Source organism: Rhinolophus sinicus, chromosome 3 (assembly GCF_057876585.1).
Source record: "Rhinolophus sinicus isolate RSI-liver-muscle chromosome 3, RSI-T2T, whole genome shotgun sequence".
In the NCBI taxonomy this organism is placed as follows: Eukaryota; Metazoa; Chordata; class Mammalia; order Chiroptera; family Rhinolophidae; genus Rhinolophus; species Rhinolophus sinicus.
The window spans coordinates 183,656,544-183,668,860 of record NC_142503.1 but is presented as its reverse complement, the minus strand read 5'-3'; the positions used below and the strand labels follow the sequence as shown (position 1 = coordinate 183,668,860).

Genomic DNA, 12,317 nt, shown 5'->3' with positions numbered 1-12,317 from the left:
AGGTGAGGCTCCACCCATGCCCTTCCCATCTTTTCAATATAAAGTGAATCAATTGTTTGCCCATTGATATAAACTGGAGGAATCTGAGTTAATTTCCTTCTAGGGTCTTGGGCTTCTCAAAGTAAATGACTTTAAGCTCACTCTAGGGCAATAATCAGACCGTTCAAAGTGGCTCAAGCTGCTTTTCACTGGGGTCTTTAGTTCTCTACCAAGCTAAATTTGTCACTAAAGGGTTCTGTCAACATAGAATAGAATTAGGGGGGAATACCGATAGGAAAATAGTTACATACTTGCTTTCAAGACATTAGTGCAACCAAAGTCAAAGGTCCTAAAATATAAACTGTGCTACTTATTTCTACTTATTGTCTGAGTATTTAGAGGGGGGTCCTTTTATGAGTGGTGGAACAAAGTTCTGGTGACACTTTGATTTCTAGTGGTTGTTTTTATTCTTTAGAAAGGTTCAGTGCAGGTGGGAGAAAATGTTGGAAGGACTAAAGACTATGGAAGAAGAAAAGGAAGATGTGAACAATTTTAATTTCCAACAATCTCTCTCTCTATTCTAACTTGTGTCTCTTTACCGCAGTATGGAGTGACTGAGTCTGTCCTCCTGATGAAAGTCTCTCCGTAGTCAGAACTGATGTCACTTGTCCATACATTTCACAGCACATATAGGCATCCTTATGAAAGCGGTTTCCTGTGTTTCTGAATTAATATACGTAAAGCACTTGGAAAAGTGCCCAGCAAATACTATGCACCATGGAAACGTTAGGGTTATTATACTGTTATTATTAATCAGTCTCATCTTCCTAGCTAGGTATGAATTCCTTGTAAATGAAGATCTCACCATCTTTCTCATTCTTAAAAATTTGTTAACATGATTAAGTCCTAACGTGATAACGACCTTGGACAAGCCACTTCCCCTTTGCGAGCTCAAGTTGAACTACATAGAGATTGTGTGTAAAGTCCAATCTGAGTCCACAAACCCAATTTAGCCCCCACTGTTTACAAGCCACTGCCCTGCGCCTTACGCCCTTCTTATAGTAGAAGTATCAAAATGAACAGGTATTCAAAACCCCAAGTAGGCGTGAGGCCGAAGGAGCAATTGATACCCACCATCCAGCTGTGGCACGGGGTATGGAAGAGACTCCAAGGCGATGCCCACTCCCCGCCACCTCAATGCTACTCGCAGCGATGCTTTCCTCTCTGCCTCGTGCTCGGACTACCGGCCCCACTGGGCGCAGAGGGTCAGCATCTGGAGCAGGGTCACGGGGTGCAGCCGGGATGTGAGGCTGCGACGCCGGGGGCGCGGGGAGTAGGTCCCAGCGGCTCTGGGCCCGTCCCACCGCCCCGGTTCTCGGCTGCCCAATCAGGGCGCGGCTCGGGCGCGAGCTGCGGCCAATCAGGAGCTGCGGGAGCGGCTGCCGGAGCCGGCGGGCGCGGAGCGAGCCCGGAGTCGGGAGCCGGCGGCGGCGCTGCGACCCGGAGGGAGCGCAGCGAGACCAGTGCGGCCGGGGTAGAAGGGGGGAGCCCGGCGCCAGCCCAGCCGGCTCTGCCGCGGCTACCTTTCGGTGGATACTTGGGTCCCTGCAGGCGGCGTCACAGGTAACCGCGCTCCGCAGAGGGAGGGCGAGCGTGCGGGCGCGAGAGGGGCCCCTCAGGTGGAGCGGGCTGGGGGCCGGCCGGCCGCGAGGTCCTAGCGCCGCGGGTGCTGCCCGATCCCCTCGTGCCCCAGCGCCTGCTTCTGCCAGAGTCCCAGGGAGGCGCGACAGTTCCAAACGCCGCGGGTGTACAGGAGTGTGTGTGTGGGGGGGAGGTGAATCCGTCTAAGGCGGCGGGGGTGAGAGGAGAAGACACCTGCGACCCCCGCACCCCTACTCAGACACCGTTTGCCAACGCGTGTCTTCCCCAAGATCTGGGTCCTCAGTACGTCTTCATTGGCCTGAGTGGGGAGGCGACAACAGGTGTCCTTGGGGACCGTGCCTCTCCCCCACCCACCCACCCACCCACCCACGCTTGAAATCCCGGTCTTGGCGTTCCTCCCCACCTTCGGGGTGTCGGGAGACAGGACCCCAGCCAGGCCTCTCAGGCACGCTGCCCGCTGGACAGCGCCCAGAAGCGTCCTGGACCCGGCGGACCCCGGGTTTGGATGGAGTTTCTCCCGCCTGTTGCCAAGCAATTTGCCGGACACCCGCCTCTCGCTGGGATGAAGAGTTGAAGTGTGTGTGTGTGTGTGTGTGTGTGTGTGTGTGTGTGTGTGTGTGTGTGGAGGGGGGCAGGGAGGGAGGGAGAGAGAGGAAGAGAGAAAGAGCGGCAGCCCTTACTGAAAGCAGTTGCCTGAGGGCTCTGAGTGAATCATTAACCGTGGTCTTGGGCAGCTACTGGCCCCTGCCTCTCTCTCTCTTTCTCTTAGGCGGGTCGACCCCTTCATGCTCTCTGTGACCCACTCTTCTAATCTGTAAGTGGCAATAATGATTGCACCCACCTGACAGCGTTGTTTTGAGGGTTAAATGAGGCAATGCCTGAAAAACACGCAGCACAGCGCTAAGTACTCAATAAATGCTGGCTTTTATTATTTCCTGTACGGAGTGGATGGTCTTTTAAAGAATAAATCAGACGTGTCCAAACTGGCCCAGCAACCAACTGGAGGTGCTCTGAATAGCTTTCTACACTGGAAGGGGAAAACATGCTATTAATGTTACTGATGGTATCATTTAAAGGTAATGTATCCCTAGAGGGGATAAAAAGGTGCTCCACTGGAATGGTGACAAATAAATGGATTCCAGCTAGTATCTTAGAAAACCTTTGTAATCCCTGAAAACATTGATATGACTGTTGTGTGAAGAGAATATCATGGTATTTGGTTGAATGCTTCTCTTTCATTACTATGGCTGAATTGGGGCGGGGGGATATGAAGTTTCTTGTACTTTCTACCCCTCTATAGTTTAAAAAGAGGGAGAGGAGTGGGGGAGGGGTGTGCGAGGGGGTGGGGTGGGGATGTGGGGAGAAAGTCTAACCACACTATAAAATGCCGGCATCTCTAGAAACCTAAAATTGCGGTTAACACTTTAGTTGTTCCCATGTCTGACCTGGACAGTCTGGTTCAGTTCTTTGCCTCTGTGTCATTTTCCTTTTCTTGTTTAATCTGAAAAGTCAAACATTTGGCGCCATTCTTTTTTCTTTTTAAAACCTAAAATATCAATATGTAGCAGACTTGTTTGGAATTCTGAACCTTCTGCAGCTTAGCCTCCTACCCTGTGACAAACCCAAAGGACCTTCCCAAAGGTTCTTTAGGGCAATCCCAGTGAGCATCTGCTTGTCTTATCACAGCACACTACCCCCATAGCTTGGGGGGGGGGGGGGAAGGCACAAACAAAATGCCCCAGTTATCTTAGGGTTTCCAGGGCCATTCCCTTGAGCCTTAAAAATAAATACATCCTCTTAAAGAAAGTGATCATCTTCTCAGGGTGTAGGAAGCCCACTTCCAGATGCAAATCTTTCAAGTGTCAAATTAATTAGATACTTTCAGTTGTTGATGAGGAGACATATACTCTCTCTACTACTAGAGTGGGAGGATCTGAAAGCTTGCTGCTGGTGTGTGTGTGGGGTGGGGGGGGCAGGAAAAGATTGCTCAGTTCAGAGCCAGACCCACACCTGGTGAGAAATCTATCTCAGTGGCTGATGGCTGGGAAACCTGGACAAGTTTGCTTTTCTGAGCCAAAGTCTCCCATTCTGTAAAATGAAGACTCAATTCCCCCTTGCCCCCCCTTCCCCCCCTCCTGCGTCGGTGGGTAGCTCACCGCAGCCCTCTGCCCGCTGCCGGCCACTCACGTGACCTCGGTGTTAGGAGCAGGGCGCTCCAAACACCTCAGCCACCAGGCGGCCCCCAATTTTTTTTTTTTTTAAGAGGAGTTTTTCTAAGGATGCTAATGGATGGAAAGACCCTAGCATAATTCCAGGGACAGAGTTACAGGTCTGTAACATCCAGAGGAGATCCTAAAGGTGAATGATCGGTTATATCTGGGAAAGAAAAAAAAGACTTGATGAAGGGGTTAACACCTGAACTGAGTGTAGCATGATGAGCCAGTCTTTTGTGCAGATAAGAGTGAGGTGGGATTGGAAGAAAGGGTAGAGCAGAGGAGAGAAGACATTCCAGACAAAAAGAATATGGGAGATCAAAAGTGCTCTAATTATCATTTTAGGCTAACTAACAAATAAACCCCAACTCTCAGTGACTTACAACAGCACAGGTTTATTTCTCACTTACGCTGCATGTCCATTGTAGGTCAGTTGTGTTTCTACTTCTCATCTGTTTTCACTCTGGAACCCACTGAGGCTTTAAAAACAGCTTCTTTCTGGGACAATACTGATCTCATTCTGGGGAAAGGGAAGAAAGAAAACATGACAGAACAAATACGGCTCTTAATGTCTTCTCAGAAATAGACAACACTTCTGCTCTTATGCTATTGGCCAAGGTAAGTCACATGGCCAAACGTGATGTCAGTAGTGTGGGAAAGTATAAACCTCCTGCAGACAGTGAGGTCTGGCCAAGTAGGAGGGGAAGCACAGAAGGAAACAAAGCCAGAGAAGTGGCCCAGAGGCAGATGATTAAGGGCTACATTATGTGTCAGGGGGATGAGACTTTATCCTGTGGGCAGGGAGCAGCCACTGAAGGGTTTTAAGTTAGAGTTTAACACAATCAGATTTTCAGGCTGAGTATACATCTCTCGTGGTGACAAGGGGAGATTGAAATGTATGGTACCAAAGGCAAGAGATTGGTGAGGGCCTGAACTAACACAGCAGCCTCAAATCTCTCACTATCTGTCACATGACGTGAGATTCCAATACTAGAAAATGATTCATTTGGCACTTGAGTGGCTTGTCTTGTTTACAAGTCCTCTCCTAAAATGCACATGCTCTCTCATCTGAGAGTCATTATTTTATAATATCTAAAGCAGCAGTTCTCAAACTGTAGTGTGCCTCAGCATCACCTGGAGGGCTTGAGAAAACACAGATTTCTGGGCTTCCTCCCCCAGAGTTCCTGGATCAGTGGGTCTGTGGTGTGCCTGGGAATGAGCTTTTCTGACAATTGCTCAGGTGATGCTGGTGCTGCTGGTCCAAAGACCACACTTTGAAAACCACTGAACTCAAAGGAGAGGTTAAGACATGATTGAGGGAAAGATCTGAATAGAAGGGCCTAATGGAAAGAGGAAAAAGTCTGGAAGGTCTCAGCATGCTCCATGTGGCAGATTTGCTGAAGACCAACTCCAGCCATGAACAGTGGGGTCTGTAAGAGTGACTGAGTCTCTCGGTTTATATTAAATTGCAGATGCAGTGCTCATAGTGAGGAAATGAAAACTTGAGTTCACAGAATTTGAGTACAAGAAGAGTACAAGTGCTGCTTTTATTCCCTCACTTCGTCACTCTGTCCTGACTCGCCGTCCTGTCACTGAGCACACACCCTTTTGCCTGGCTCCAGACCTTTCAATCCTGTCAGTGTGTTCCAAGCCTGATCCATCACATTTCTTGTCGTCCCAGTTTTAATTTCTTCTGGAACTGGGTTTGCCCACTGGATAGACATTTGGCTGAATTTTAAAATAGGCAGACCAAGAAATTTCTCGCTTCACTGGCGGTCACCTTCATGAGTACACATCTGTACCATGTGGTCATGCAAATTGTGATCAACCCCCTGCATGATAACCCCAGGAGAAAGCAAGATCATCCATGGTTTGGCTTATACCAGTGGGTGGAGCAAGTCACAACAATTCCCTTAGCTGTGACTCACCACTCCTGAAATGAGACAGCATTCCAAAAACGGATGTTAAGGAGAAAACATGTTGGTGTGTACACCATGACACAAGAAATAAAGCATAGTGAGGATTTCTTTATACTGTATTTTTCTCAATCCTGGATGTGGCAGAAGTTTGAACTCTATCAGGGTCCAGTTAATCAGCAATATGCCTGCCCAGCAGACACCATGTGACTGCATGAAATACTTTTATGGTCAACATTTTGAATGTTGGCTAGCAGGTTAAAATATTTGTTTCAAGGTGGGATGAGTGTAAATTGGTTTATTGGGGTGTGGATAGAATATGAGATCTGACAATTAAGTTTGTGAACATATCCTAGAAAAAGTGCTGCATACCTCATTGCTGAATATCACTATGGTCACCTTCAAAGTACTCCCCTTGGGAAGCTATGCACCGATGCCAGTGCCTAGTCCACCCTTCAAAGCAGTTTTGGAACTCTTTTTCTGGAATGGCCATCACAGCTGTTGTCGTATTATCCTTGATGTCCTGAATGTCATCAAAATGCCTTCCTTTCAATATTTCCTTTATCTTCGGGTAAAGAAGGAAGTCATTGGGGGCCAGGTCAGGTGAGGAGGGAGGGCATTCCAATATAGTTATTTGTTTACTGGCTAAAAACTCCCTCACAGACAGTGCCATGTGATCTGGTGCATTGTTGTGATGTAAGAGCCATGAATTGTTGGTGAAAAGTTCAGGTCATTTTCATCTAACTTTTTCACGCAGCCTTTTCAGCACTTCCAAATAGTAAACTTGGTTAACTGTTTATCCAGTTGGTACAAATTCATAGTGAATAATCCCTCTGATATCAAAAAAGTTTAGTAACATCGTCGCAACAAGTTCTCTAATTGTCAAACCTTGTATACTAGAAATTCTATACATATTGAATTTGTATAAAATAAGAAATGTCTTGGTGGGCCCAAGCTATAAAACAAAGTGAGTGAAATTCGAAAGGACCCTTTTCTTGACTGAGATTTGACAGAAACAAATGGCACCGTCAAGGTGTGCTCTTTGAGACAGGAGAATTCCCTAGCATTCTGCTTACTGCCAGAGGTGGCCGAGAAAGCTTAGAGCCAGAACCTCTGTCCTGAGGCCAACTGCATTGATCCGATCTGTCTGTTTCTCTTTCTGGATAATTTTGCATGACTTTTCCCTTCCTCCTGCAGGCTGAGCCTTAGTGCTACATTCCCTTGGTCAATTCTCAATCTCAGGTCTCCAGGAAACATGGTCTAAAGTTTCAAAGATGCAGCAGATAAAACCTTAGACATGAGTGAGAGCCAGGAGGGATTAAAAATGCTGAATATACTCGTATTTGTTAGAAAGTGTTACAATTCCATAGCATTTATACAGCAATTTGATATTTATGAAATATACATATCAAATCACTAGATAAATAGTATCTTCTCTGGATACTATTGAATTAATGCTATCATATATATTGAATTAATTGAATTTGAATTTATATTGAATTAATGCTATCATATATTTTTTTCACATCTCTACAAATTTCAGGAGACAGGTTTCTAGTGCTATTGCTGTCTTTCTGAAATGCAATAACTTGGGAAAAGTTGGCCAAAATTCTGAAGATAGATAATAGAAGGGCAGGATTGAAAACTCAAAGTCCCTTGGATTTTCTTATGGAGCCCCAGCTGGCTCCATACTAACCTGGACTGTGCTGCCAGATGGCCTCACTAACAGGCAAGAGACGGGCAATGTTCTTTGTGATATGTAGTCACAGTGAGGAGTGTGAAGCTACTTTGCAGATTGTTCATGGCCCGGGAAAATCTTTGGAAGGTGCCTTCACGTGAATGGCATCGAGCGTCTTCTGGGCGCATGGCTCTCAGGAGATGTTATGAGGAATGCAGAGAAGTGTAATAATGCTTCGTCTTCTGACACAGCCTCTAACCAGAGAGAGAAAGGGCCTAATATTTATGCAGAATTAATAACAGTTAAATACCAATGAAGCCAACACTAGGCAGATAATCCAAGGGGGCATCACGTGCTGTGAATTCAGAGACAGACATCTTTCTGAGGTTGTGCTGGGCTGGGAAGGCTCATGGAGGTGCAGCCGCACTGGATGGCAGGTAAAGGTGAGATTTAGATGGAGCACTCGTTTTTCAGGAATGAACCTAAGTTTACTGTGGTTCTAATGAGCACAGGCTTGGAGAGGAGAAGGGAAGTCTGAGCTGCTTCCCCTGCCCCTTCTTGCGCCTCTCCCCTCCCCCACTCCTGTTCAAGTGTTGTTTCTCAGTCTAGTTGTGTAGGACACAGCTCCCTGGCCCGTGCTGGTATTATGAGCCTTGCGCCCCCCCACCCCTGAGGCAGCAGGTTGCCATTCGGCCTCTCTCAGCAGTTCATGGTAGCTCTCGCTGGCTGCCAGTGCTCACGATGGCCGCCGGCCGCTCACGATGGCCGCCGGCCACTCATGCTGGCCATCGGTGGCTCATGGCAGCACACGGTAGCCCACCACAGCACACACCGACCTCCGGCTGCTCATGGCAGCCCAGCTCCTGGGAGAGCCATTGTTCACAATCTTAGCTGTAGAGGGTGCAGCTCACTGGCCCTTGTGGGAAACAAACCAGCGACCTTGGCTTTAGGAGCTCAGCGCTCCAACCACCTGAGCCACTGGGCCGGCCCTACTCTGAGCTTCTTAAAGTTTTTCTTTCATGACTGTCATCTACACATCCAATCCAAATATTCTGCCTGCCTGTATCACCTCCTGACAAACAAAGCCATTGTGTGATGCACTAGCAGATGAGTAACACCGGACTTCAGATTGACCTTTACATGTTCACTTTATTAATAGGTAAGCACTTTGGAGCTACGGATGTCAAACCTCTTTATAAATAAAATCTAATCCTATCATAAACTCTGTCAAACTGGCAGGCAGCAGGTCTCTCTCCACTGGCAAAATGACCTCAGAAGGTCAAGTGACTTGTTTAAAGTCATGCAGGAATCCCCTGGCACTTCTGCGTTCACTGGTCCCACTTCCCCTGACATTTGGTCGTGTCCAGCTTCCATTGCTTCACAGATCTGCATAGGGATGGTGGCGCTGAGAACTTGGGGCCCTGGATATCTAGTTAGCGTTTTCTTTATCCACGTGTACTTTATACCACATGGGGGGGCCCTCAGTTGTAACCCCAAAAGGTCCTTGTTACTTTTGGTTTGAGGATAAGATAATTACACCCTTCTCTTTCAGGCTTAACCCTGGCTCTTGAAAGACAGTCCCATTTTCATGCTGTGGGTCTGTGCAAACACACCATCTGAATGAAATGGCATTCTTGGCACTTTTCATGTCAAATGCCAACCAATATAGCAGGACTATCAGTGGCTTCCAATCTGCCTGAACTTTGAAGCGAGACACTAGACCCACCAGCTTGATAGGATCACTCCGTTGGCTGCCTGCCTTCTGAAGTTAGCTAATTGCTTTAAAAAAAAAAAGTGAGTTGTTTTAAACGAAAACAGATTTTATTTCTCTGTTTGCTTTAGAAACGGAATATATTTGTCTGTCTTTCCTGACTTAAGGTTTTAAAAGAGAAAAATTATAATGTTATGATTAAGTGGGTAAGGCTAGAGTGATCCATAGATGGTGAGCTGATTGAGTTATGTATTGTTTAAATGTCTATTGGGTTAACCCACAGCCATCAAAAATACAGTTTTACTTGTGCATTGGGGTCCTGGACAGCCAGTTAGGATTTTCTCTAGCTACATTATACCCCATGGGGGCCCTCAGTTGTAACCTTGTTACTTTTAATTTGAGGGTGAGATAGTTATACCCTTCTCTTTCAGGCCTAACCTTGGCTCTCTTTGAAAGAAGGTATCAAGATTTAATTTTTTCCTACATTGTTCCTTGTCCCTATATTTCCCTTGATTTCGGGCTCTGAACAGTTAAGACGTCTGAAAAATTTTATTATTGAATTTATCAAAATCACTATTAGTAGCTATCATTCATTGAGTTTTACTCTGTTCCAGGTCCTCTGCTAGCAGTTTTCACCATATTATCTCACTTAATTTCTACCTTGACGCTGTAAGGTCAGGAAGAGTAGCATTTCATTTTACAAGTGAGACAGAGGCTGGAGTTACGTAATTTGTCAAACATTGTAGTAGACCTGGGATTTGAACCCCTTGTCTAATCTCTTAGCTCTAAAACCAGTGCTCCATCTAAATCTCACCTTTACCTTCCATCCAGTGCGGTTGCACCTCCATGAACCTTCCCAGCCCAGCACAACCTCAGAAAGATGTTTGTGTTTGAATTCACAGCACGTGATGCCCCCTTGGATTATCTGCCTAGTGTTGGCTTCATTGGTATTTAACTGTTATTAATTCTGCAACTGTATCTGGAAATAGAAGGAAAAGTGCTCTGCTAAGTTAACGGGCTCTGCCCTCTCTGGCCACACCCACAGGGATCCTGCTGGAAGGAAAACTGTCTGCTTTTGCTGTCGGTTCACATCATTCAGCAGGACTGCTGAAGCACACTTCCTTCTCTTTGCACTATCTCTTCCTCCTTAACCTTTTTGTTATAAAGGATCATCTAAAAAGGGGGTGGTTTGGGGAGTGGACATCTACTTGAGTGAATTCAGCATGTCTCTCAGTCACTCACCGTCAGCCCAATTAGCATGGGCAGGCAGTGCCATCTGCAGCCGCTCCCCCAGCTGTGCCATCCACCATCACACTCTCGGGCCCTGGAGCTCACGTGTTCTGCTGTTGGTTGGTGCTCAGTTCCTCATCCCTGAGTGGGCCGTGGGGAAGCAACTCCAAGGACGTCAGTCATTTGCTTTCCCACAGTACACTCTGCTGGGTGACTTACTTGGCTGGTCGCAGCACAGGGCTCACCAGACCAAGGGCTTTGATTTCCTGTCCTGTGGTTGCCTCGTGTGAAGAAGACAGAGAATGTGCATCCAATCCTGGCAGGGCACTTGGCAGAGGTGGTTCCTGGCCCTCAGAAAGCCAGATAAGACAGTAGGTTCATTGATGCACTTAGAGGGGATAAGTACGTCTCATGGATGGAAGAGCGTGGTGAAGTGGTTAAGAGCACGGACTCGGGAGCTGGACTGTCTGGGTTTGAATTGTGTGGTCTTGGGCATTATTTAAACTCCCTCAGTTTCCTCATCTAAATAAATGGGCTAATAGTACCTACCTCATAAAGTTCTTACGAGGATTGCACAGTGTATTTGATTAAATGAGTTATAAAGCACTATGAGATCAATGTCGGGATGGCTCCAAAAGACGCATTAGGCTTATGTTTAGGGGATGTCATACTGAAATAAGCTAGGGCTTATTTTCTGGTTAGGTCTTATTTGCAGGGAAACACGGTCAGTGTTTATCAAATCACCCATAAAAATAAAGTGATCATCTGTGTAGGTAGACAATGCTATGATAAAAGAAGCTCACCTAATTGCTTTAGTAAATGTACTCAAGATGACTTATGTGTAGATGAAATCTTACTAAGTCTACTAGGGGAATTTGCCATTTGATTTGTTTTTTTAATTAATTATTTTTTCATTTACAGTTGACATTCAATATTACATTAGTTTCAGGTGTACGGTGTTAGTGGTTAGACATTTATATAACTTACCCCAATCAGTCTAGTACCCACCTGGCACCATACATAGTTATTACACTATTAGGGAATTTGTAATTTTAAAGAGTCATATGAGAAATATGTTTGCAAAGTGCCTTTTTGTAAAGTGAACATGAGAGAAACAGTGTCCGGGGAAGAGGGAAGCCCAGGGTGACGATGTTTTTGACCAGGGCTACTAGAAAGCTACAGCTGCCATCATCTCGGGTGGAAAAGGATGCTAGTAGAGTCGTTTGTGGGGGTGGGGAGTAGTTGTACAATTGTGGATGTCTTCAGTTTGAGAGGCCTGTTAGACATTGAAGTGAAGGTGCTCCGTGGGCATCAGCAAGCGTCAGGGGAGAAGTCAGGGCTGGAGACGTCTCTGTACTGATTCTAGCTGTAGATGGGATCTAAGCCGTGAGGGCTGAAAGTGGCCCCAGAAGAGAAGGAGTCACCCCTGGGGCTGAACCAGGGGGCATTCCAGCTTCAGTGGAAAAGTCAAGCCAGCTCTAGTTTTCTAGTTCTTTTCTTTGCTTCACCAGTGTAAAATGAAGTGTGTCCCTATTTGATGCTGGCATTTTCTTTGGATAGTTTATCATTTGAGCTCTGTAATGCTTGGACTTCAGTCAAGAGACTAGAGTCAGATAACACTTGACCTCTACCTAGCTTCGTGCCTTTGGGCAAGCTCCTTACTCTCTGAGACTCAGTTTTTATCTTGAGATGGGCACTGGTAGTAAATATGCCCATCTCAGAGGTCTGAGGGGTCAGTGAGTGCAGCTATTGTTTTTTCCAAGCTGGTAGAATTTTTTTCTCTTTACTTCCTCAACCTAGAAGGCCAGAAAGAAAATTAGTGCTATGAAGCTGGTCCTCGGTTTATCACTGTAAAGTTCTCCCTGTTCATCTAGCGTGTGAGGATTGAGGAGCGGTGACAGCTCACACATTTTAAAGCCCTTTGAATT

General features: G+C 46.3%; 1 protein-coding gene across 4 annotated transcripts in view; it reads left to right on the top strand.

The window, feature by feature from the left end:
- The first annotated feature begins 1,422 nt into the window (after window positions 1–1,422).
- The window catches only part of STON2 (stonin 2), a 127,173-nt gene continuing 116,278 nt past the window's right edge, over window positions 1,423–12,317 (top strand). For 2 of the 4 annotated variants that reach the window (XM_074327087.2, XM_074327085.2), the window contains exon 1: window positions 1,424–1,602. The gene's annotated coding sequence lies outside the window, so the exon portion shown is untranslated. Of the gene's footprint in view, window positions 1,603–4,285; window positions 4,473–12,317 lie in introns of those variants that run through there. The other 2 variants (XM_074327088.2, XM_019731112.3) reach the window with 2 other exon arrangements.